This window comes from Pleurodeles waltl, chromosome 8, assembly GCF_031143425.1.
Source record: "Pleurodeles waltl isolate 20211129_DDA chromosome 8, aPleWal1.hap1.20221129, whole genome shotgun sequence".
Classification (NCBI taxonomy): Eukaryota; Metazoa; Chordata; class Amphibia; order Caudata; family Salamandridae; genus Pleurodeles; species Pleurodeles waltl.
The window spans coordinates 1,516,840,332-1,516,862,440 of record NC_090447.1 but is presented as its reverse complement, the minus strand read 5'-3'; the positions used below and the strand labels follow the sequence as shown (position 1 = coordinate 1,516,862,440).

The 22,109-nt window shown below is 39.8% G+C and overlaps 14 non-coding genes across 14 annotated transcripts; all 14 read left to right on the top strand.

Moving 5' to 3' along the window:
- Positions 1 to 763: 763 nt before the first annotated feature.
- TRNAF-GAA (transfer RNA phenylalanine (anticodon GAA)) lies at positions 764 to 836 on the top strand. The gene has a single exon. It is a non-coding gene; the product is annotated as a tRNA-Phe (tRNA).
- A 1,075-nt stretch (positions 837 to 1,911) lies between these two features.
- On the top strand, positions 1,912 to 1,984 carry TRNAF-GAA (transfer RNA phenylalanine (anticodon GAA)). The gene has a single exon. It is a non-coding gene; the product is annotated as a tRNA-Phe (tRNA).
- A 494-nt stretch (positions 1,985 to 2,478) lies between these two features.
- Positions 2,479 to 2,551, top strand: TRNAF-GAA (transfer RNA phenylalanine (anticodon GAA)). The gene has a single exon. It is a non-coding gene; the product is annotated as a tRNA-Phe (tRNA).
- A 1,673-nt stretch (positions 2,552 to 4,224) lies between these two features.
- On the top strand, positions 4,225 to 4,297 carry TRNAF-GAA (transfer RNA phenylalanine (anticodon GAA)). Its single transcript has one exon. It is a non-coding gene; the product is annotated as a tRNA-Phe (tRNA).
- A 494-nt stretch (positions 4,298 to 4,791) lies between these two features.
- TRNAF-GAA (transfer RNA phenylalanine (anticodon GAA)) lies at positions 4,792 to 4,864 on the top strand. Its single transcript has one exon. It is a non-coding gene; the product is annotated as a tRNA-Phe (tRNA).
- Positions 4,865 to 7,096: 2,232 nt separating this feature from the next.
- On the top strand, positions 7,097 to 7,169 carry TRNAF-GAA (transfer RNA phenylalanine (anticodon GAA)). The gene has a single exon. It is a non-coding gene; the product is annotated as a tRNA-Phe (tRNA).
- A 1,673-nt stretch (positions 7,170 to 8,842) lies between these two features.
- On the top strand, positions 8,843 to 8,915 carry TRNAF-GAA (transfer RNA phenylalanine (anticodon GAA)). Its single transcript has one exon. It is a non-coding gene; the product is annotated as a tRNA-Phe (tRNA).
- A 1,075-nt stretch (positions 8,916 to 9,990) lies between these two features.
- TRNAF-GAA (transfer RNA phenylalanine (anticodon GAA)) lies at positions 9,991 to 10,063 on the top strand. The gene has a single exon. It is a non-coding gene; the product is annotated as a tRNA-Phe (tRNA).
- Positions 10,064 to 12,870: 2,807 nt separating this feature from the next.
- Positions 12,871 to 12,943, top strand: TRNAF-GAA (transfer RNA phenylalanine (anticodon GAA)). Its single transcript has one exon. It is a non-coding gene; the product is annotated as a tRNA-Phe (tRNA).
- A 1,673-nt stretch (positions 12,944 to 14,616) lies between these two features.
- Positions 14,617 to 14,689, top strand: TRNAF-GAA (transfer RNA phenylalanine (anticodon GAA)). Its single transcript has one exon. It is a non-coding gene; the product is annotated as a tRNA-Phe (tRNA).
- Positions 14,690 to 15,764: 1,075 nt separating this feature from the next.
- On the top strand, positions 15,765 to 15,837 carry TRNAF-GAA (transfer RNA phenylalanine (anticodon GAA)). Its single transcript has one exon. It is a non-coding gene; the product is annotated as a tRNA-Phe (tRNA).
- Positions 15,838 to 16,331: 494 nt separating this feature from the next.
- Positions 16,332 to 16,404, top strand: TRNAF-GAA (transfer RNA phenylalanine (anticodon GAA)). Its single transcript has one exon. It is a non-coding gene; the product is annotated as a tRNA-Phe (tRNA).
- A 1,659-nt stretch (positions 16,405 to 18,063) lies between these two features.
- On the top strand, positions 18,064 to 18,136 carry TRNAF-GAA (transfer RNA phenylalanine (anticodon GAA)). Its single transcript has one exon. It is a non-coding gene; the product is annotated as a tRNA-Phe (tRNA).
- A 1,075-nt stretch (positions 18,137 to 19,211) lies between these two features.
- TRNAF-GAA (transfer RNA phenylalanine (anticodon GAA)) lies at positions 19,212 to 19,284 on the top strand. The gene has a single exon. It is a non-coding gene; the product is annotated as a tRNA-Phe (tRNA).
- The last annotated feature ends 2,825 nt before the right edge of the window (positions 19,285 to 22,109 follow it).

Sequence of the window (22,109 nt, the reverse complement as noted above, 5' to 3'; positions counted from 1 at the left end):
TTAGAAAAAAAGAAGTACCTAGCTCGCGTAGCAAAAAAGTAAAGGAGTAATTGCCCCCAGTTAGCTACAGAAGGATACAGCAAAGTGTAACACATAGCTGTACCCTCACAGTGAATGATTGCGACTTATATTTCTTGTCTACAATGATTAATAATAATAAGGAAGGCACTGTGAAAAAACGGGCTGAAAGAGCTCAGTTGCGAGGACGTCAAACTTTAGATCTAAGGGTCCCTGGTTAAATTCTTGGTTTGGTCAAAGACTGAGCAGCTAGTTCGTCAGGCAAGTTTCTTTTTTGGAGTCAGCTTCCGGTGACGTTTTATTTAATTAATAAAACCTTTCATCAACCTAATTGACATACCATCAGTACAAGACAGTACGTGTTTTCTATCTTCCTTTGAAAATGGATTCCACCTCTCTTGCCTTCAGCTTTGACTTCCATTATTTCCCGTTTCTATCTCGATTTTAGGGTAAACTGTAGCCTGCATCATTTTCCATCTAACCTTGGACCAAAGTGTCAGATGATATAGCTTGCTTCCTCATGCCACACATTTCTGTGTATTAGATTGCTAGCCTATTTAGCGTTTAGAAAAAAAGAAATACCTAGCTTGCGCAATAAAAAATAAATTGACTAATTGTGCCCAGTTAGCTGCAGAAGGATACAGCATACTTTAACACATAGATGTACCCTCCTAGTGATTGATCAGATGCCCACTTGTTGCCTACAATGATTAAGAATCATCAGGAAGGTATTCTTTGACAACTGGCCGAAATAGCTCAGTTGGGAGAGCGTTAGACTGAAGATCTAAAGGTCCCTGGTTCAATCCCGGGTTTTGGCAAGGAGTGAGCACCTAGCTAATTAGGTGTAGTTCTCTCTTGGAGTCAGCTTCAGTAGACATTTTAGTTCATAGATGAAACCTTTCAATAACCTGATCGACATACCATCAGTAGAGCACAGCACTTGCGTTCTATCTTCCTTTGAAAATGGCTTCCACCTCTCTTGCCTTCAGCTTTGACTTCCATTATTTCCAGTTTCTATCTTGATTTTAATGTAAAGCTTAGGCTGCATCATCTTCTATTTTCCCATGAACCAAGCTGTCAGATGATATAGCTTGCTTACTCATCCCACACATTTGTGTGCCTATTCAGAGTTTGGAATAAAAGAAGTACCTAGGTTGCGCACCAAAAAAGTAAATGAGTAAATGCACCCAGTTAGCTGCAGAAGGATACCGGAAGTTTAAGACATAGCTGTACCCTCAAAGTGAATGATTTCGAGGTGTATGTCTTGTCTACAATGCTTAAGAAGAAAACGGAGGGACCTGTGAAATAACTGGCCGAAATAGCTCAGTTGGGAGAGTGTTAGACTGAAGATCTAAAGGTCCCTGGTTCAATCCCGGGTTTCGACAAAGACTCAGAAGGCAGCTTGTTAGGCGTGTTTCTTTCTTGGATTCAGCTTCTGGTGACGTTTTATTTAATTGATAAAACCTTTCATCAACCTAATTGACATACCATCAGTACAAGACAGTACGTGTTTTCTATCTTCCTTTGAAAATGGTTTCCACCTCTCTTGCCTTCAGCTTTGACTTCGATTATTTGCCGTTTCTATCTCGATTTTAGGGTAAACTGAAGCCTGCATCATTTTCCATCTAACCTTGGACCAAAGTGTCAGATGATATAGCTTGCTTCCTCATGCCACACATTTCTGTGTATTAGATTGCTAGCCTATTTAGCGTTTAGAAAAAAAGAAATACCTAGCTTGCGCAATAAAAAATAAATTGACTAATTGTGCCCAGTTAGCTGCAGAAGGATACAGCATACTTTAACACATAGATGTACCCTCCTAGTGATTGATCAGATGCCCACTTGTTGCCTACAATGATTAAGAATCATCAGGAAGGTATTCTCTGACAACTGGCCGAAATAGCTCAGTTGGGAGAGCGTTAGACTGAAGATCTAAAGGTCCCTGGTTCAATCCCGGGTTTCGGCAAGGACTGAGCACCTAGCTAATTAGGTGTAGTTCTCTCTTGGAGTCAGCCTCAGTAGACATTTTAGTTCATAGATGAAACCTTTCTATAACCTGATCGACATACCATCAGTAGAGCACAGCACTTGCGTTCTATCTTCCTTTCAAAATGGCTTCCACCTCTGTTGCCTTCAGCTTTGACTTCCATTATTTCCAGTTTGTATCTTGATTTTAATGTAAAGCTTAGGCTGCATCATCTTCTATTTTCCCATGAACCAAGCTGTCAGATGATATAGCTTGCTTACTCATCCCACACATTTGTGTGCCTATTCAGAGTTTGGAATAAAAGAAGTACCTAGGTTGCGCACCAAAAAAGTAAATGAGTAAATGCACCCAGTTAGCTGCAGAAGGATACCGGAAGTTTAAGACATAGCTGTACCATCAAAGTGAATGATTTGGAGGTGTATGTCTTGTCTACAATGATTAAGAAGAAAACGGAGGGAGCTGTGAAATAACTGGCCGAAATAGCTCAGTTGGGAGAGCGTTAGACTGAAGATCTAAAGGTCCCTGGTTCAATCCCGGGTTTCGGCAAAGACTCAGAAGACAGCTTTTTAGACGTGTTTCGTTCTTGGATTCAGCTTCTGGTGACGTTTTATTTAATTGATAAAACCTTTCATCAACCTAATTGACATACCATCAGTACAAGACAGTACTTGTTTTCTATCTTCCTTTCAAAATGGATTCCACCTCTCTTGCCTTCAGCTTTGACTTCCATTATTTACTGTTTCTATCTTGATTTTTAGGTAACCCGCAGTCTGCATCAGTCTCCATCTTCCCTTGAACCAAAGTGTCGGATGAAATAGCTTGCTTACTCATGCCACACATTTCTGTGCATTAGATTGCTAGCCTATTTAGAGTTTAGAAAAAAAGAAATACCTAGCTTGCAGAATAAAAAACAAATTCCCTAATTACACCCAGTTAACTGGAGAAGGATACAACAAAGTTTAAGACATAGCTGTACCCTCACAGTGAATGATTTAGACTTCTGTGTCTTGTCTACAATGATTAAAAATGATACGGAAAGCTTTTCATGACACCTGGCTAAAATATCTCAGTTAGGATAATGTTAGACTAAAGATAAAAAAGGTCCTTGGTTCAATCCTGGGTTGTGCCAAAGACCAAGCACTCAGCTTGTTAGGCATGTTTCTTTCTTGGAGTCACTCTCAAGTGACATTTTATTTCATTGATAAAAACTTGCATCAACCTGATCGACATGCCATCGGTACAAAAGAGAACTTATTTTCTATCTTCCTTTCAAAATGGCTTCCACCTCTCTTGCCTTCAGCTTTGACTTCCATTATTTCCCGTTTCTATCTTGATTTTAATGTAAACCCTAGCCGGCGTCATCTTCCATTTTCCCATGAGCCAAACTGTCAGATGATATAGCTTGCTTGGTCATGCCACACATTTCTGTTTATGAGAGTGGTAGCCTATTCAGAGTTTAGAAAAAAAGAAGTACCTACCTCGCGTAGCAAAAAAGTAAAGGAGTAATTGCCCCCAGTTAGCTACAGAAGGATACAGGAAAGTGTAACACATAGCTGTACCCTCACAGTGAATGATTGCGACTTATATTTCTTGTCTACAATGATTAACAATAATAAGGAAGGCACTGTGAAAAAACGGGCTGAAAGAGCTCAGTTGCGAGGACGTCAAACTTTAGATCTAAGGGTCCCTGGTTAAATCCTTGGTTTGGTCAAAGACTGAGCAGCTAGTTCGTCAGGCAAGTTTCTTTTTTGGAGTCAGCTTCCGGTGACGTTTTATTTAATTAATAAAACCTTTCATCAACCTAATTGACATACCATCAGTACAAGACAGTACGTGTTTTCTATCTTTCTTTGAAAATGGATTCCACCTCTCTTGCCTTCAGCTTTGACTTCCATTATTTGCCGTTTCTATCTCGATTTTAGGGTAAACTGTAGCCTGCATCATTTTCCATCTAACCTTGGACCAAAGTGTCAGATGATATAGCTTGCTTCCTCATGCCACACATTTCTGTGTATTAGATTGCTAGCCTATTTAGCGTTTAGAAAAAAAGAAATACCTAGCTTGCGCAATAAAAAATAAATTGACTAATTGTGCCCAGTTAGCTGCAGAAGGATACAGCATACTTTAACAAATAGATGTACCCTCCTAGTGATTGATCAGATGCCCACTTGTTGCCTACAATGATTAAGAATCATCAGGAAGGTATTCTTTGACAACTGGCCGAAATAGCTCAGTTGGGAGAGCGTTAGACTGAAGATCTAAAGGTCCCTGGTTCAATCCCGGGTTTCGGCAAGGACTGAGCACCTAGCTAATTAGGTGTAGTTCCCTCTTGGAGTCAGCTTCAGTAGACATTTTAGTTCATAGATGAAACCTTTCAATAACCTGATCGACATACCATCAGTAGAGCACAGCACTTGCGTTCTATCTTCCTTTCAAAATGGCTTCCACCTCTCTTGCCTTCAGCTTTGACTTCCATTATTTCCAGTTTGTATCTTGATTTTAATGTAAAGCTTAGGCTGCATCATCTTCTATTTTCCCATGAACCAAGCTGTCAGATGATATAGCTTGCTTACTCATCCCACACATTTGTGTGCCTATTCAGAGTTTGGAATAAAAGAAGTACCTAGGTTGCGCACCAAAAAAGTAAATGAGTAAATGCACCCAGTTAGCTGCTGAAGGATACCGGAAGTTTAAGACATAGCTGTACCCTCAAAGTGAATGATTTCGAGGTGTATGTCTTGTCTACAATGATTAAGAAGAAAACGGAGGGACCTGTGAAATAACTGGCCGAAATAGCTCAGTTGGGAGAGCGTTAGACTGAAGATCTAAAGGTCCCTGGTTCAATCCCGGGTTTCGGCAAAGACTCAGAAGACAGCTTGTTAGGCGTGTTTCTTTCTTGGATTCAGCTTCTGGTGACGTTTTATTTAATTGATAAAACCTTTCATCAACCTAATTGACATACCATCAGTACAAGACAGTACTTGTTTTCTATCTTCCTTTCAAAATGGATTCCACCTCTCTTGCCTTCAGCTTTGACTTCCATTATTTACTGTTTCTGTCTTGATTTTTAGGTAACCCGCAGTCTGCATCAGTCTCCATCTTCCCTTGAACCAAAGTGTCGGATGAAATAGCTTGCTTACTCATGCCACACATTTCTGTGCATTAGATTGCTAGCCTATTTAGAGTTTAGAAAAAAAGAAATACCTAGCTTGCTCAATAAAAAACGAATTCCCTAATTACACCCAGTTAACTGGAGAAGGATACAGCAAAGTTTAAGACATAGCTGTACCCTCACAGTGAATGATTTAGACTTCTGTGTCTTGTCTACAATGATTAAAAATGATACGGAAAGCTTTTCATGACACCTGGCTAAAATATCTCAGTTGGGAGAATGTTAGACTAAAGATAAAAAAGGTCCTTAGTTCAATCCTGGGTTGTGCCAAAGACCAAGCACTCAGCTTGTTAGGCATGTTTCTTTCTTGGAATCACTCTCAAGTGACATTTTATTTCATTGATAAAAACTTGCATCAACCTGATCGACATGCCATCGGTACAAAAGAGCACCTATTTTCTATCTTCCTTTCAAAATGGCTTCCACCTCTCTTGCCTTCAGCTTTGACTTCCATTATTTCCCGTTTCTATCTTGATTTTAATGTAAACCGTAGCCGGCGTCATCTTCCATTTTCCCATGAGCCAAACTGTCAGATGATATAGCTTGCTTGGTCATGCCACACATTTCTGTTTATGAGAGTGGTAGCCTATTCAGAGTTTAGAAAAAAAGAAGTACCTACCTCGCGTAGCAAAAAAGTAAAGGAGTAATTGCCCCCAGTTAGCTACAGAAGGATACAGCAAAGTGTAACACATAGCTGTACCCTCACAGTGAATGATTGCGACTTATATTTCTTGTCTACAATGATTAACAATAATAAGGAAGGCACTGTGAAAAAACGGGCTGAAAGAGCTCAGTTGCGAGGACGTCAAACTTTAGATCTAAGGGTCCCTGGTTAAATCCTTGGTTTGGTCAAAGACTGAGCAGCTAGTTCGTCAGGCAAGTTTCTTTTTTGGAGTCAGCTTCCGGTGACGTTTTATTTAATTAATAAAACCTTTCATCAACCTAATTGACATACCATCAGTACAAGACAGTACGTGTTTTCTATCTTTCTTTGAAAATGGATTCCACCTCTCTTGCCTTCAGCTTTGACTTCCATTATTTGCCGTTTCTATCTCGATTTTAGGGTAAACTGTAGCCTGCATCATTTTCCATCTAACCTTGGACCAAAGTGTCAGATGATATAGCTTGCTTCCTCATGCCACACATTTCTGTGTATTAGATTGCTAGCCTATTTAGCGTTTAGAAAAAAAGAAATACCTAGCTTGCGCAATAAAAAATAAATTGACTAATTGTGCCCAGTTAGCTGCAGAAGGATACAGCATACTTTAACACATAGATGTACCCTCCTAGTGATTGATCAGATGCCCACTTGTTGCCTGCAATGATTAAGAATCATCAGGAAGGTATTCTCTGACAACTGGCCGAAATAGCTCATTTGGGAGAGCGTTAAACTGAAGATCTAAAGCTCTCTGGTTCAATCCCGGGTTTTGGCAAGGACTGAGCACCTAGCTAATTAGGTGTAGTTCTCTCTTGGAGTCAGCTTCAGTAGACATTTTAGTTCATAGATGAAACCTTTTAATAACCTGTTCGACATACCATCAGTAGAGCACAGCACTTGCGTTCTATCTTCCTTTCAAAATGGCTTCCACCTCTCTTGCCTTCAGCTTTGACTTCCATTATTTCCAGTTTCTATCTTGATTTTAATGTAAAGCTTAGGCTGCATCATCTTCTATTTTCCCATGAACCAAGCTGTCAGATGATATAGCTTGCTTACTCATCCCACACATTTGTGTGCCTATTCAGAGTTTGGAATAAAAGAAGTACCTAGGTTGCGCACCAAAAAAGTAAATGCACCCAGTTAGCTGCAGAAGGATACCGGAAGTTTAAGACATAGCTGTACCCTCAAAGTGAATGATTTCGAGGTGTATGTCTTGTCTACAATGATTAAGAAGAAAACGGAGGGACCTGTGAAATAACTGGCCGAAATAGCTCAGTTGGGAGAGCGTTAGACTGAAGATCTAAAGGTCCCTGGTTCAATCCCGGGTTTCGGCAAAGACTCAGAAGACAGCTTGTTAGGCGTGTTTCTTTCTTGGATTCAGCTTCTGGTGACGTTTTATTTAATTGATAAAACCTTTCATCAACCTAATTGACATACCATCAGTACAAGACAGTACTTGTTTTCTATCTTCCTTTCAAAATGGATTCCACCTCTCTTGCCTTCAGCTTTGACTTCCATTATTTACTGTTTCTGTCTTGATTTTTAGGTAACCCGCAGTCTGCATCAGTCTCCATCTTCCCTTGAACCAAAGTGTCGGATGAAATAGCTTGCTTACTCATGCCACACATTTCTGTGCATTAGATTGCTAGCCTATTTAGAGTTTAGAAAAAAAGAAATACCTAGCTTGCACAATAAAAAACGAATTCCCTAATTACACCCAGTTAACTGGAGAAGGATACAGCAAAGTTTAAGACATAGCTGTACCCTCACAGTGAATGATTTAGACTTCTGTGTCTTGTCTACAATGATTAAAAATGATACGGAAAGCTTTTCATGACACCTGGTTTAAATATCTCAGTTGGGAGAATGTTAGACTAAAGATAAAAAAGGTCCTTGGTTCAATCCTGGGTTGTGCCAAAGACCAAGCACTCAGCTTGTTAGGCATGTTTCTTTCTTGGAATCACTCTCAAGTGACATTTTATTTCATTGATAAAAACTTGCATCAACCTGATCGACATGCCATCGGTACAAAAGAGCACCTATTTTCTATCTTCCTTTCAAAATGGCTTCCACCTCTCTTGCCTTCAGCTTTGACTTCCATTATTTCCCGTTTCTATCTTGATTTTAATGTAAACCGTAGCCGGCGTCATCTTCCATTTTCCCATGAGCCAAACTGTCAGATGATATAGCTTGCTCGGTCATGCCACACATTTCTGTTTATGAGAGTGGTAGCCTATTCAGAGTTTAGAAAAAAAGAAGTACCTACCTCGCGTAGCAAAAAAGTAAAGGAGTAATTGCCCCCAGTTAGCTACAGAAGGATACAGCAAAGTGTAACACATAGCTGTTCCCTCACAGTGAATGATTGCGACTTATATTTCTTGTCTACAATGATTAATAATAATAAGGAAGGCACTGTGAAAAAACGGGCTGAAAGAGCTCAGTTGCGAGGACGTCAAACTTTAGATCTAAGGGTCCCTGGTTAAATTCTTGGTTTGGTCAAAGACTGAGCAGCTAGTTCGTCAGGCAAGTTTCTTTTTTGGAGTCAGCTTCCGGTGACGTTTTATTTAATTAATAAAACCTTTCATCAACCTAATTGACATACCATCAGTACAAGACAGTACGTGTTTTCTATCTTCCTTTGAAAATGGATTCCACCTCTCTTGCCTTCAGCTTTGACTTCCATTATTTCCCGTTTCTATCTCGATTTTAGGGTAAACTGTAGCCTGCATCATTTTCCATCTAACCTTGGACCAAAGTGTCAGATGATATAGCTTGCTTCCTCATGCCACACATTTCTGTGTATTAGATTGCTAGCCTATTTAGCGTTTAGAAAAAAAGAAATACCTAGCTTGCGCAATAAAAAATGAATTGACTAATTGTGCCCAGTTAGCTGCAGAAGGATACAGCATACTTTAACACATAGATGTACCCTCCTAGTGATTGATCAGATGCCCACTTGTTGCCTACAATGATTAAGAATCATCAGGAAGGTATTCTTTGACAACTGGCCGAAATAGCTCAGTTGGGAGAGCGTTAGACTGAAGATCTAAAGGTCCCTGGTTCAATCCCGGGTTTTGGCAAGGAGTGAGCACCTAGCTAATTAGGTGTAGTTCTCTCTTGGAGTCAGCTTCAGTAGACATTTTAATTCATAGATGAAACCTTTCAATAACCTGATCGACATACCATCAGTAGAGCACAGCACTTGCGTTCTATCTTCCTTTCAAAATGACTTCCACCTCTCTTGCCTTCAGCTTTGACTTCCATTATTTCCAGTTTCTATCTTGATTTTAATGTAAAGCTTAGGCTGCATCATCTTCTATTTTCCCATGAACCAAGCTGTCAGATGATATAGCTTGCTTACTCATCCCACACATTTGTGTGCCTATTCAGAGTTTGGAATAAAAGAAGTACCTAGGTTGCGCACCAAAAAAGTAAATGAGTAAATGCACCCAGTTAGCTGCAGAAGGATACCGGAAGTTTAAGACATAGCTGTACCCTCAAAGTGAATGATTTCGAGGTGTATGTCTTGTCTACAATGATTAAGAAGAAAACGGAGGGACCTGTGAAATAACTGGCCGAAATAGCTCAGTTGGGAGAGTGTTAGACTGAAGATCTAAAGGTCCCTGGTTCAATCCCGGGTTTCGACAAAGACTCAGAAGGCAGCTTGTTAGGCGTGTTTCTTTCTTGGATTCAGCTTCTGGTGACGTTTTATTTAATTGATAAAACCTTTCATCAACCTAATTGACATACCATCAGTACAAGACAGTACGTGTTTTCTATCTTCCTTTGAAAATGGTTTCCACCTCTCTTGCCTTCAGCTTTGACTTCGATTATTTGCCGTTTCTATCTCGATTTTAGGGTAAACTGTAGCCTGCATCATTTTCCATCTAACCTTGGACCAAAGTGTCAGATGATATAGCTTGCTTCCTCATGCCACACATTTCTGTGTATTAGATTGCTAGCCTATTTAGCGTTTAGAAAAAAAGAAATACCTAGCTTGCGCAATAAAAAATAAATTGACTAATTGTGCCCAGTTAGCTGCAGAAGGATACAGCATACTTTAACACATAGATGTACCCTCCTAGTGATTGATCAGATGCCCACTTGTTGCCTACAATGATTAAGAATCATCAGGAAGATATTCTCTGACAACTGGCCGAAATAGCTCAGTTGGGAGAGCGTTAGACTGAAGATCTAAAGGTCCCTGGTTCAATCCCGGGTTTCGGCAAGGACTGAGCACCTAGCTAATTAGGTGTAGTTCTCTCTTGGAGTCAGCTTCAGTAGACATTTTAGTTCATAGATGAAACCTTTCAATAACCTGATCGACATACCATCAGTAGAGCACAGCACTTGCGTTCTATCTTCCTTTCAAAATGGCTTCCACCTCTGTTGCCTTCAGCTTTGACTTCCATTATTTCCAGTTTGTATCTTGATTTTAATGTAAAGCTTAGGCTGCATCATCTTCTATTTTCCCATGAACCAAGCTGTCAGATGATATAGCTTGCTTACTCATCCCACACATTTGTGTGCCTATTCAGAGTTTGGAATAAAAGAAGTACCTAGGTTGCGCACCAAAAAAGTAAATGAGTAAATGCACCCAGTTAGCTGCAGAAGGATACCGGAAGTTTAAGACATAGCTGTACCATCAAAGTGAATGATTTGGAGGTGTATGTCTTGTCTACAATGATTAAGAAGAAAACGGAGGGAGCTGTGAAATAACTGGCCGAAATAGCTCAGTTGGGAGAGAGTTAGACTGAAGATCTAAAGGTCCCTGGTTCAATCCCGGGTTTCGGCAAAGACTCAGAAGACAGCTTTTTAGGCGTGTTTCTTTCTTGGATTCAGCTTCTGGTGACGTTTTATTTAATTGATAAAACCTTTCATCAACCTAATTGACATACCATCAGTACAAGACAGTACTTGTTTTCTATCTTCCTTTCAAAATGGATTCCACCTCTCTTGCCTTCAGCTTTGACTTCCATTATTTACTGTTTCTATCTTGATTTTTAGGTAACCCGCAGTCTGCATCAGTCTCCATCTTCCCTTGAACCAAAGTGTCGGATGAAATAGCTTGCTTACTCATGCCACACATTTCTGTGCATTAGATTGCTAGCCTATTTAGAGTTTAGAAAAAAAGAAATACCTAGCTTGCAGAATAAAAAACAAATTCCCTAATTACACCCAGTTAACTGGAGAAGGATACAACAAAGTTTAAGACATAGCTGTACCCTCACAGTGAATGATTTAGACTTCTGTGTCTTGTCTACAATGATTAAAAATGATACGGAAAGCTTTTCATGACACCTGGCTAAAATATCTCAGTTAGGATAATGTTAGACTAAAGATAAAAAAGGTCCTTGGTTCAATCCTGGGTTGTGCCAAAGACCAAGCACTCAGCTTGTTAGGCATGTTTCTTTCTTGGAGTCACTCTCAAGTGACATTTTATTTCATTGATAAAAACTTGCATCAACCTGATCGACATGCCATCGGTACAAAAGAGAACTTATTTTCTATCTTCCTTTCAAAATGGCTTCCACCTCTCTTGCCTTCAGCTTTGACTTCCATTATTTCCCGTTTCTATCTTGATTTTAATGTAAACCGTAGCCGGCGTCATCTTCCATTTTCCCATGAGCCAAACTGTCAAATGATATAGCTTGCTTGGTCATGCCACACATTTCTGTTTATGAGAGTGGTAGCCTATTCAGAGTTTAGAAAAAAAGAAGTACCTACCTCGCGTAGCAAAAAAGTAAAGGAGTAATTGCCCCCAGTTAGCTACAGAAGGATACAGCAAAGTGTAACACATAGCTGTACCCTCACAGTGAATGATTGCGACTTATATTTCTTGTCTACAATGATTAACAATAATAAGGAAGGCACTGTGAAAAAACGGGCTGAAAGAGCTCAGTTGCGAGGACGTCAAACTTTAGATCTAAGGGTCCCTGGTTAAATCCTTGGTTTGGTCAAAGACTGAGCAGCTAGTTCGTCAGGCAAGTTTCTTTTTTGGAGTCAGCTTCCGGTGACGTTTTATTTAATTAATAAAACCTTTCATCAACCTAATTGACATACCATCAGTACAAGACAGTACGTGTTTTCTATCTTTCTTTGAAAATGGATTCCACCTCTCTTGCCTTCAGCTTTGACTTCCATTATTTGCCGTTTCTATCTCGATTTTAGGGTAAACTGTAGCCTGCATCATTTTCCATCTAACCTTGGACCAAAGTGTCAGATGATATAGCTTGCTTCCTCATGCCACACATTTCTGTGTATTAGATTGCTAGCCTATTTAGCGTTTAGAAAAAAAGAAATACCTAGCTTGCGCAATAAAAAATAAATTGACTAATTGTGCCCAGTTAGCTGCAGAAGGATACAGCATACTTTAACACATAGATGTACCCTCCTAGTGATTGATCAGATGCCCACTTGTTGCCTGCAATGATTAAGAATCATCAGGAAGGTATTCTCTGACAACTGGCCGAAATAGCTCATTTGGGAGAGCGTTAAACTGAAGATCTAAAGCTCTCTGGTTCAATCCCGGGTTTTGGCAAGGACTGAGCACCTAGCTAATTAGGTGTAGTTCTCTCTTGGAGTCAGCTTCAGTAGACATTTTAGTTCATAGATGAAACCTTTTAATAACCTGTTCGACATACCATCAGTAGAGCACAGCACTTGCGTTCTATCTTCCTTTCAAAATGGCTTCCACCTCTCTTGCCTTCAGCTTTGACTTCCATTATTTCCAGTTTCTATCTTGATTTTAATGTAAAGCTTAGGCTGCATCATCTTCCATTTTCCCATGAACCAAGCTGTCAGATGATATAGCTTGCTTACTCATCCCACACATTTGTGTGCCTATTCAGAGTTTGGAATAAAAGAAGTACCTAGGTTGCGCACCAAAAAAGTAAATGAGTAATTGCACCCAGTTAGCTGCAGAAGGATACCGGAAGTTTAAGACATAGCTGTACCCTCAAAGTGAATGATTTCGAGGTGTATGTCTTGTCTACAATGATTAAGAAGAATACGGAGGGACCTGTGAAATAAGTGGCCGAAATAGCTCAGTTGGGAGAGCGTTAGACTGAAGATCTAAAGGTCCCTGGTTCAATCCCGGGTTTCGGCAAAGACTCAGAAGACAGCTTGTTAGGCGTGTTTCTTTCTTGGTTTCAGCTTCTGGTGACGTTTTATTTAATTGATAAAACCTTTCATCGACCTAATTGACATACCATCAGTACAAGACAGTACTTGTTTTCTATCTTCCTTTCAAAATGGATTCCACCTCTCTTGCCTTCAGCTTTGACTTCCATTATTTACTGTTTCTGTCTTGATTTTTAGGTAACCCGCAGTCTGCATCAGTCTCCATCTTCCCTTGAACCAAAGTGTCGGATGAAATAGCTTGCTTACTCATGCCACACATTTCTGTGCATTAGATTGCTAGCCTATTTAGAGTTTAGAAAAAAAGAAATACCTAGCTTGCACAATAAAAAACGAATTCCCTAATTACACCCAGTTAACTGGAGAAGGATACAGCAAAGTTTAAGACATAGCTGTACCCTCACAGTGAATGATTTAGACTTCTGTGTCTTGTCTACAATGATTAAAAATGATACGGAAAGCTTTTCATGACACCTGGCTAAAATATCTCAGTTGGGAGAATGTTAGACTAAAGATAAAAAAGGTCCTTGGTCCAATCCTGGGTTGTGCCAAAGACCAAGCACTCAGCTTGTTAGGCATGTTTCTTTCTTGGAGTCACTCTCAAGTGACATTTTATTTCATTGATAAAAACTTGCATCAACCTGATCGACATGCCATCGGTACAAAAGAGCACTTATTTTCTATCTTCCTTTCAAAATGGCTTCCACCTCTCTTGCCTTCAGCTTTGACTTCCATTATTTCCCGTTTCTATCTTGATTTTGATGTAAACCGTAGGCGGCGTCATCTTCCATTTTCCCATGAGCCAAACTGTCAGATGATATAGCTTGCTTAGTCATGCCACACATTTCTGTTTATGAGAGTGGTAGCCTATTCAGAGTTTAGAAAAAAAGAAGTACCTAGCTCGCGTAGCAAAAAAGTAAAGGAGTAATTGCCCCCAGTTAGCTACAGAAGGATACAGCAAAGTGTAACACATAGCTGTACCCTCACAGTGAATGATTGCGACTTATATTTCTTGTCTACAATGATTAATAATAATAAGGAAGGCACTGTGAAAAAACGGGCTGAAAGAGCTCAGTTGCGAGGACGTCAAACTTTAGATCTAAGGGTCCCTGGTTAAATTCTTGGTTTGGTCAAAGACTGAGCAGCTAGTTCGTCAGGCAAGTTTCTTTTTTGGAGTCAGCTTCCGGTGACGTTTTATTTAATTAATAAAACCTTTCATCAACCTAATTGACATACCATCAGTACAAGACAGTACGTGTTTTCTATCTTCCTTTGAAAATGGATTCCACCTCTCTTGCCTTCAGCTTTGACTTCCATTATTTCCCGTTTCTATCTCGATTTTAGGGTAAACTGTAGCCTGCATCATTTTCCATCTAACCTTGGACCAAAGTGTCAGATGATATAGCTTGCTTCCTCATGCCACACATTTCTGTGTATTAGATTGCTAGCCTATTTAGCGTTTAGAAAAAAAGAAATACCTAGCTTGCGCAATAAAAAATAAATTGACTAATTGTGCCCAGTTAGCTGCAGAAGGATACAGCATACTTTAACACATAGATGTACCCTCCTAGTGATTGATCAGATGCCCACTTGTTGCCTACAATGATTAAGAATCATCAGGAAGGTATTCTTTGACAACTGGCCGAAATAGCTCAGTTGGGAGAGCGTTAGACTGAAGATCTAAAGGTCCCTGGTTCAATCCCGGGTTTTGGCAAGGACTGAGCACCTAGCTAATTAGGTGTAGTTCTCTCTTGGAGTCAGCTTCAGTAGACATTTTAGTTCATAGATGAAACCTTTCAATAACCTGATCGACATACCATCAGTAGAGCACAGCACTTGCGTTCTATCTTCCTTTGAAAATGGCTTCCACCTCTCTTGCCTTCAGCTTTGACTTCCATTATTTCCAGTTTCTATCTTGATTTTAATGTAAAGCTTAGGCTGCATCATCTTCTATTTTCCCATGAACCAAGCTGTCAGATGATATAGCTTGCTTACTCAGCCCACACATTTGTGTGCCTATTCAGAGTTTGGAATAAAAGAAGTACCTAGGTTGCGCACCAAAAAAGTAAATGAGTAAATGCACCCAGTTAGCTGCAGAAGGATACCGGAAGTTTAAGACATAGCTGTACCCTCAAAGTGAATGATTTCGAGGTGTATGTCTTGTCTACAATGATTAAGAAGAAAACGGAGGGACCTGTGAAATAACTGGCCGAAATAGCTCAGTTGGGAGAGTGTTAGACTGAAGATCTAAAGGTCCCTGGTTCAATCCCGGGTTTCGACAAAGACTCAGAAGGCAGCTTGTTAGGCGTGTTTCTTTCTTGGATTCAGCTTCTGGTGACGTTTTATTTAATTGATAAAACCTTTCATCAACCTAATTGACATACCATCAGTACAAGACAGTACGTGTTTTCTATCTTCCTTTGAAAATGGTTTCCACCTCTCTTGCCTTCAGCTTTGACTTCGATTATTTGCCGTTTCTATCTCGATTTTAGGGCAAACTGTAGCCTGCATCATTTTCCATCTAACCTTGGACCAAAGTGTCAGATGATATAGCTTGCTTCCTCATGCCACACATTTCTGTGTATTAGATTGCTAGCCTATTTAGCGTTTAGAAAAAAAGAAATACCTAGCTTGCGCAATAAAAAATAAATTGACTAATTGTGCCCAGTTAGCTGCAGAAGGATACAGCATACTTTAACACATAGATGTACCCTCCTAGTGATTGATCAGATGCCCACTTGTTGCCTACAATGATTAAGAATCATCAGGAAGGTATTCTCTGACAACTGGCCGAAATAGCTCAGTTGGGAGAGCGTTAGACTGAAGATCTAAAGGTCCCTGGTTCAATCCCGGGTTTCGGCAAGGACTGAGCACCTAGCTAATTAGGTGTAGTTCTCTCTTGGAGTCAGCTTCAGTAGACATTTTAGTTCATAGATGAAACCTTTCAATAACCTGATCGACATACCATCAGTAGAGCACAGCACTTGCGTTCTATCTTCCTTTCAAAATGGCTTCCACCTCTGTTGCCTTCAGCTTTGACTTCCATTATTTCCAGTTTGTATCTTGATTTTAATGTAAAGCTTAGGCTGCATCATCTTCTATTTTCCCATGAACCAAGCTGTCAGATGATATAGCTTGCTTACTCATCCCACACATTTGTGTGCCTATTCAGAGTTTGGAATAAAAGAAGTACCTAGGTTGCGCACCAAAAAAGTAAATGAGTAAATGCACCCAGTTAGCTGCAGAAGGATACCGGAAGTTTAAGACATAGCTGTACCATCAAAGTGAATGATTTGGAGGTGTATGTCTTGTCTACAATGATTAAGAAGAAAACGGAGGGAGCTGTGAAATAACTGGCCGAAATAGCTCAGTTGGGAGAGCGTTAGACTGAAGATCTAAAGGTCCCTGGTTCAATCCCGGGTTTCGGCAAAGACTCAGAAGACAGCTTTTTAGGCGTGTTTCTTTCTTGGATTCAGCTTCTGGTGACGTTTTATTTAATTGATAAAACCTTTCATCAACCTAATTGACATACCATCAGTACAAGACAGTACTTGTTTTCTATCTTCCTTTCAAAATGGATTCCACCTCTCTTGCCTTCAGCTTTGACTTCCATTATTTACTGTTTCTATCTTGATTTTTAGGTAACCCGCAGTCTGCATCAGTCTCCATCTTCCCTTGAACCAAAGTGTCGGATGAAATAGCTTGCTTACTCATGCCACACATTTCTGTGCATTAGATTGCTAGCCTATTTAGAGTTTAGAAAAAAAGAAATACCTAGCTTGCAGAATAAAAAACAAATTCCCTAATTACACCCAGTTAACTGGAGAAGGATACAACAAAGTTTAAGACATAGCTGTACCCTCACAGTGAATGATTTAGACTTCTGTGTCTTGTCTACAATGATTAAAAATGATACGGAAAGCTTTTCATGACACCTGGCTAAAATATCTCAGTTAGGATAATGTTAGACTAAAGATAAAAAAGGTCCTTGGTTCAATCCTGGGTTGTGCCAAAGACCAAGCACTCAGCTTGTTAGGCATGTTTCTTTCTTGGAGTCACTCTCAAGGGACATTTTATTTCATTGATAAAAACTTGCATCAACCTGATCGACATGCCATCGGTACAAAAGAGAACTTATTTTCTATCTTCCTTTCAAAATGGCTTCCACCTCTCTTGCCTTCAGCTTTGACTTCCATTATTTCCCGTTTCTATCTTGATTTTAATGTAAACCCTAGCCGGCGTCATCTTCCATTTTCCCATGAGCCAAACTGTCAGATGATATAGCTTGCTTGGTCATGCCACACATTTCTGTTTATGAGAGTGGTAGCCTATTCAGAGTTTAGAAAAAAAGAAGTACCTACCTCGCGTAGCAAAAAAGTAAAGGAGTAATTGCCCCCAGTTAGCTACAGAAGGATACAGCAAAGTGTAACACATAGCTGTACTCTCACAGTGAATGATTGCGACTTATATTTCTTGTCTACAATGATTAACAATAATAAGGAAGGCACTGTGAAAAAACGGGCTGAAAGAGCTCAGTTGCGAGGACGTCAAACTTTAGATCTAAGGGTCCCTGGTTAAATCCTTGGTTTGGTCAAAGACTGAGCAGCTAGTTCGTCAGGCAAGTTTCTTTTTTGGAGTCAGCTTCCGGTGACGTTTTATTTAATTAATAAAACCTTTCATCAACCTAATTGACATACCATCAGTACAAGACAGTACGTGTTTTCTATCTTTCTTTGAAAATGGATTCCACCTCTCTTGCCTTCAGCTTTGACTTCCATTATTTCCAGTTTCTATCTTGATTTTAATTTAAAGCTTAGGCTGCATCATCTTCCATTTTCCCATGAACCAAGCTGTCAGATGATATAGCTTGCTTACTCATCCCACACATTTGTGTGCCTATTCAGAGTTTGGAATAAAAGAAGTACCTAGGTTGCGCACCAAAAAAGTAAATGAGTAATTGCACCCAGTTAGCTGCAGAAGGATACCGGAAGTTTAAGACATAGCTGTACCCTCAAAGTGAATGATTTCGGGGTGTATGTCTTGTCTACAATGATTAAGAAAAATACGGAGGGACCTGCGCAATAAGTGGCCGAAATAGCTCAGTTGGGAGAGCGTTAGACTGAAGATCTAAAGGTCCCTGGTTCAATCCCGGGTTTCGGCAAAGACTCAGAAGGCAGCTTGTTAGGCGTGTTTCTTTCTTGGATTCAGCTTCTGGTGACATTTTATTTAATTGATAAAATCTTTCATCAACCTAATTGACATACCATCAGTACAAGACAGTACTTGTTTTCTATCTTCCTTTCAAAATGGATTCCACCTCTCTTGCCTTCAGCTTTGACTTCCATTATTTACTGTTTCTGTCTTGATTTTAGGGTAAACTGTAGCCTGCATCATTTTCCATCTAACCTTGGACCAAAGTGTCAGATGATATAGCTTGCTTCCTCATGCCACACATTTCTGTGTATTAGATTGCTAGCCTATTTAGCGTTTAGAAAAAAAGAAATACCTAGCTTGCGCAATAAAAAATAAATTGACTAATTGTGCCCAGTTAGCTGCAGAAGGATACAGCATACTTTAACACATAGATGTACCCTCCTAGTGATTGATCAGATGCCCACTTGTTGCCTACAATGATTAAGAATCATCAGGAAGGTATTCTCTGACAACTGGCCGAAATAGCTCAGTTGGGAGAGCGTTAGACTGAAGATCTAAAGGTCCCTGGTTCAATCGCGGGTTTCGGCAAGGACTGAGCACCTAGCTAATTAGGTGTAGTTCTCTCTTGGAGTCAGCTTCAGTAGACATTTTAGTTCATAGATGAAACCTTTTAATAACCTGATCGACATACCATCAGTAGAGCACAGCACTTGCGTTCTATCTTCCTTTCAAAATGGCTTCCACCTCTCTTGCCTTCAGCTTTGACTTCCATTATTTCCAGTTTCTATCTTGATTTTAATGTAAAGCTTAGGCTGCATCATCTTCCATTTTCCCATGAACCAAGCTGTCAGATGATATAGCTTGCTTACTCATCCCACACATTTGTGTGCCTATTCAGAGTTTGGAATAAAAGAAGTACCTAGGTTGCGCACCAAAAAATTAAATGAGTAATTGCACCCAGTTAGCTGCAGAAGGATACCGGAAGTTTAAGACATAGCTGTACCCTCAAAGTGAATGATTTCGAGGTGTATGTCTTGTCTACAATGATTAAGAAGAAAACGGAGGGACCGGTCAAATGACTGGCCGAAATAGCTCAGTTGGGAGAGCGTTAGACTGAAGATCTAAAGGTCCCTGGTTCAATCCCGGGTTTCGGCAAAGACTCAGAAGACAGCTTTTTAGGCGTGTTTCTTTCTTGGATTCAGCTTCTGGTGACGTTTTATTTAATTGATAAAACCTTTCATCAACCTAATTGACATACCATCAGTACAAGACAGTACTTGTTTTCTATCTTCCTTTCAAAATGGATTCCACCTCTCTTGCCTTCAGCTTTGACTTCCATTATTTACTGTTTCTGTCTTGATTTTTAGGTAACCCGCAGTCTGCATCAGTCTCCATCTTCCCTTGAACCAAAGTGTCGGATGAAATAGCTTGCTTACTCATGCCACACATTTCTGTGCATTAGATTGCTAGCCTATTTAGAGTTTAGAAAAAAAGAAATACCTAGCTTGCACAATAAAAAACAAATTCCCTAATTACACCCAGTTAACTGGAGAAGGATACAGCAAAGTTTAAGACATAGCTGTACCCTCACAGTGAATGATTTAGACTTCTGTGTCTTGTCTACAATGATTAAAAATGATACGGAAAGCTTTTCATGACACCTGGTTTAAATATCTCAGTTGGGAGAATGTTAGACTAAAGATAAAAAAAGGTCCTTGGTTCAATCCTGGGTTGTGCCAAAGACCAAGCACTCAGCTTGTTAGGCATGTTTCTTTCTTGGAGTCACTCTCAAGGGACATTTTATTTCATTGATAAAAACTTGCATCAACCTGATCGACATGCCATCGGTACAAAAAAGCACTTATTTTCTATCTTCCTTTCAAAATGGCTTCCACCTCTCTTGCCTTCAGCTTTGACTTCCATTATTTCCCGTTTGTATCTTGATTTTGATGTAAACCGTAGGCGGCGTCATCTTCCATTTTCCCATGAGCCAAACTGTCAGATGATATAGCTTGCTTAGTCATGCCACACATTTCTGTTTATGAGAGTGGTAGCCTATTCAGAGTTTAGAAAAAAAGAAGTACCTAGCTCGCGTAGCAAAAAAGTAAAGGAGTAATTGCCCCCAGTTAGCTACAGAAGGATACAGCAAAGTGTAACACATAGCTGTACCCTCACAGTGAATGATTGCGACTTATATTTCTTGTCTACAATGATTAATAATAATAAGGAAGGCACTGTGAAAAAACGGGCTGAAAGAGCTCAGTTGCGAGGACGTCAAACTTTAGATCTAAGGGTCCCTGGTTAAATTCTTGGTTTGGTCAAAGACTGAGCAGCTAGTTCGTCAGGCAAGTTTCTTTTTTGGAGTCAGCTTCCGGTGACGTTTTATTTAATTAATAAAACCTTTCATCAACCTAATTGACATACCATCAGTACAAGACAGTACGTGTTTTCTATCTTCCTTTGAAAATGGATTCCACCTCTCTTGCCTTCAGCTTTGACTTCCATTATTTCCCGTTTCTATCTCGATTTTAGGGTAAACTGTAGCCTGCATCATTTTCCATCTAACCTTGGACCAAAGTGTCAGATGATATAGCTTGCTTCCTCATGCCACACATTTCTGTGTATTAGATTGCTAGCCTATTTAGCGTTTAGAAAAAAAGAAATACCTAGCTTGCGCAATAAAAAATAAATTGACTAATTGTGCCCAGTTAGCTGCAGAAGGATACAACATACTTTAACACATAGATGTACCCTCCTAGTGATTGATCAGATGCCCACTTGTTGCCTACAATGATTAAGAATCATCAGGAAGGTATTCTTTGACAACTGGCCGAAATAGCTCAGTTGGGAGAGCGTTAGACTGAAGATCTAAAGGTCTCTGGTTCAATCCCGGGTTTTGGCAAGGAGTGAGCACCTAGCTAATTAGGTGTAGTTCTCTCTTGGAGTCAGCTTCAGTAGACATTTTAGTTCATAGATGAAACCTTTCAATAACCTGATCGACATACCATCAGTAGAGCACAGCACTTGCGTTCTATCTTCCTTTGAAAATGGCTTCCACCTCTCTTGCCTTCAGCTTTGACTTCCATTATTTCCAGTTTCTATCTTGATTTTAATGTAAAGCTTAGGCTGCATCATCTTCTATTTTCCCATGAACCAAGCTGTCAGATGATATAGCTTGCTTACTCATCCCACACATTTGTGTGCCTATTCAGAGTTTGGAATAAAAGAAGTACCTAGGTTGCGCACCAAAAAAGTAAATGAGTAAATGCACCCAGTTAGCTGCAGAAGGATACCGGAAGTTTAAGACATAGCTGTACCCTCAAAGTGAATGATTTCGAGGTGTATGTCTTGTCTACAATGATTAAGAAGAAAACGGAGGGACCTGTGAAATAACTGGCCGAAATAGCTCAGTTGGGAGAGTGTTAGACTGAAGATCTAAAGGTCCCTGGTTCAATCCCGGGTTTCGACAAAGACTCAGAAGGCAGCTTGTTAGGCGTGTTTCTTTCTTGGATTCAGCTTCTGGTGACGTTTTATTTAATTGATAAAACCTTTCATCAACCTAATTGACATACCATCAGTACAAGACAGTACGTGTTTTCTATCTTCCTTTGAAAATGGTTTCCACCTCTCTTGCCTTCAGCTTTGACTTCGATTATTTGCCGTTTCTATCTCGATTTTAGGGTAAACTGTAGCCTGCATCATTTTCCATCTAACCTTGGACCAAAGTGTCAGATGATATAGCTTGCTTCCTCATGCCACACATTTCTGTGTATTAGATTGCTAGCCTATTTAGCGTTTAGAAAAAAAGAAATACCTAGCTTGCGCAATAAAAAATAAATTGACTAATTGTGCCCAGTTAGCTGCAGAAGGATACAGCATACTTTAACACATAGATGTACCCTCCTAGTGATTGATCAGATGCCCACTTGTTGCCTACAATGATTAAGAATCTTCAGGAAGGTATTCTCTGACAACTGGCC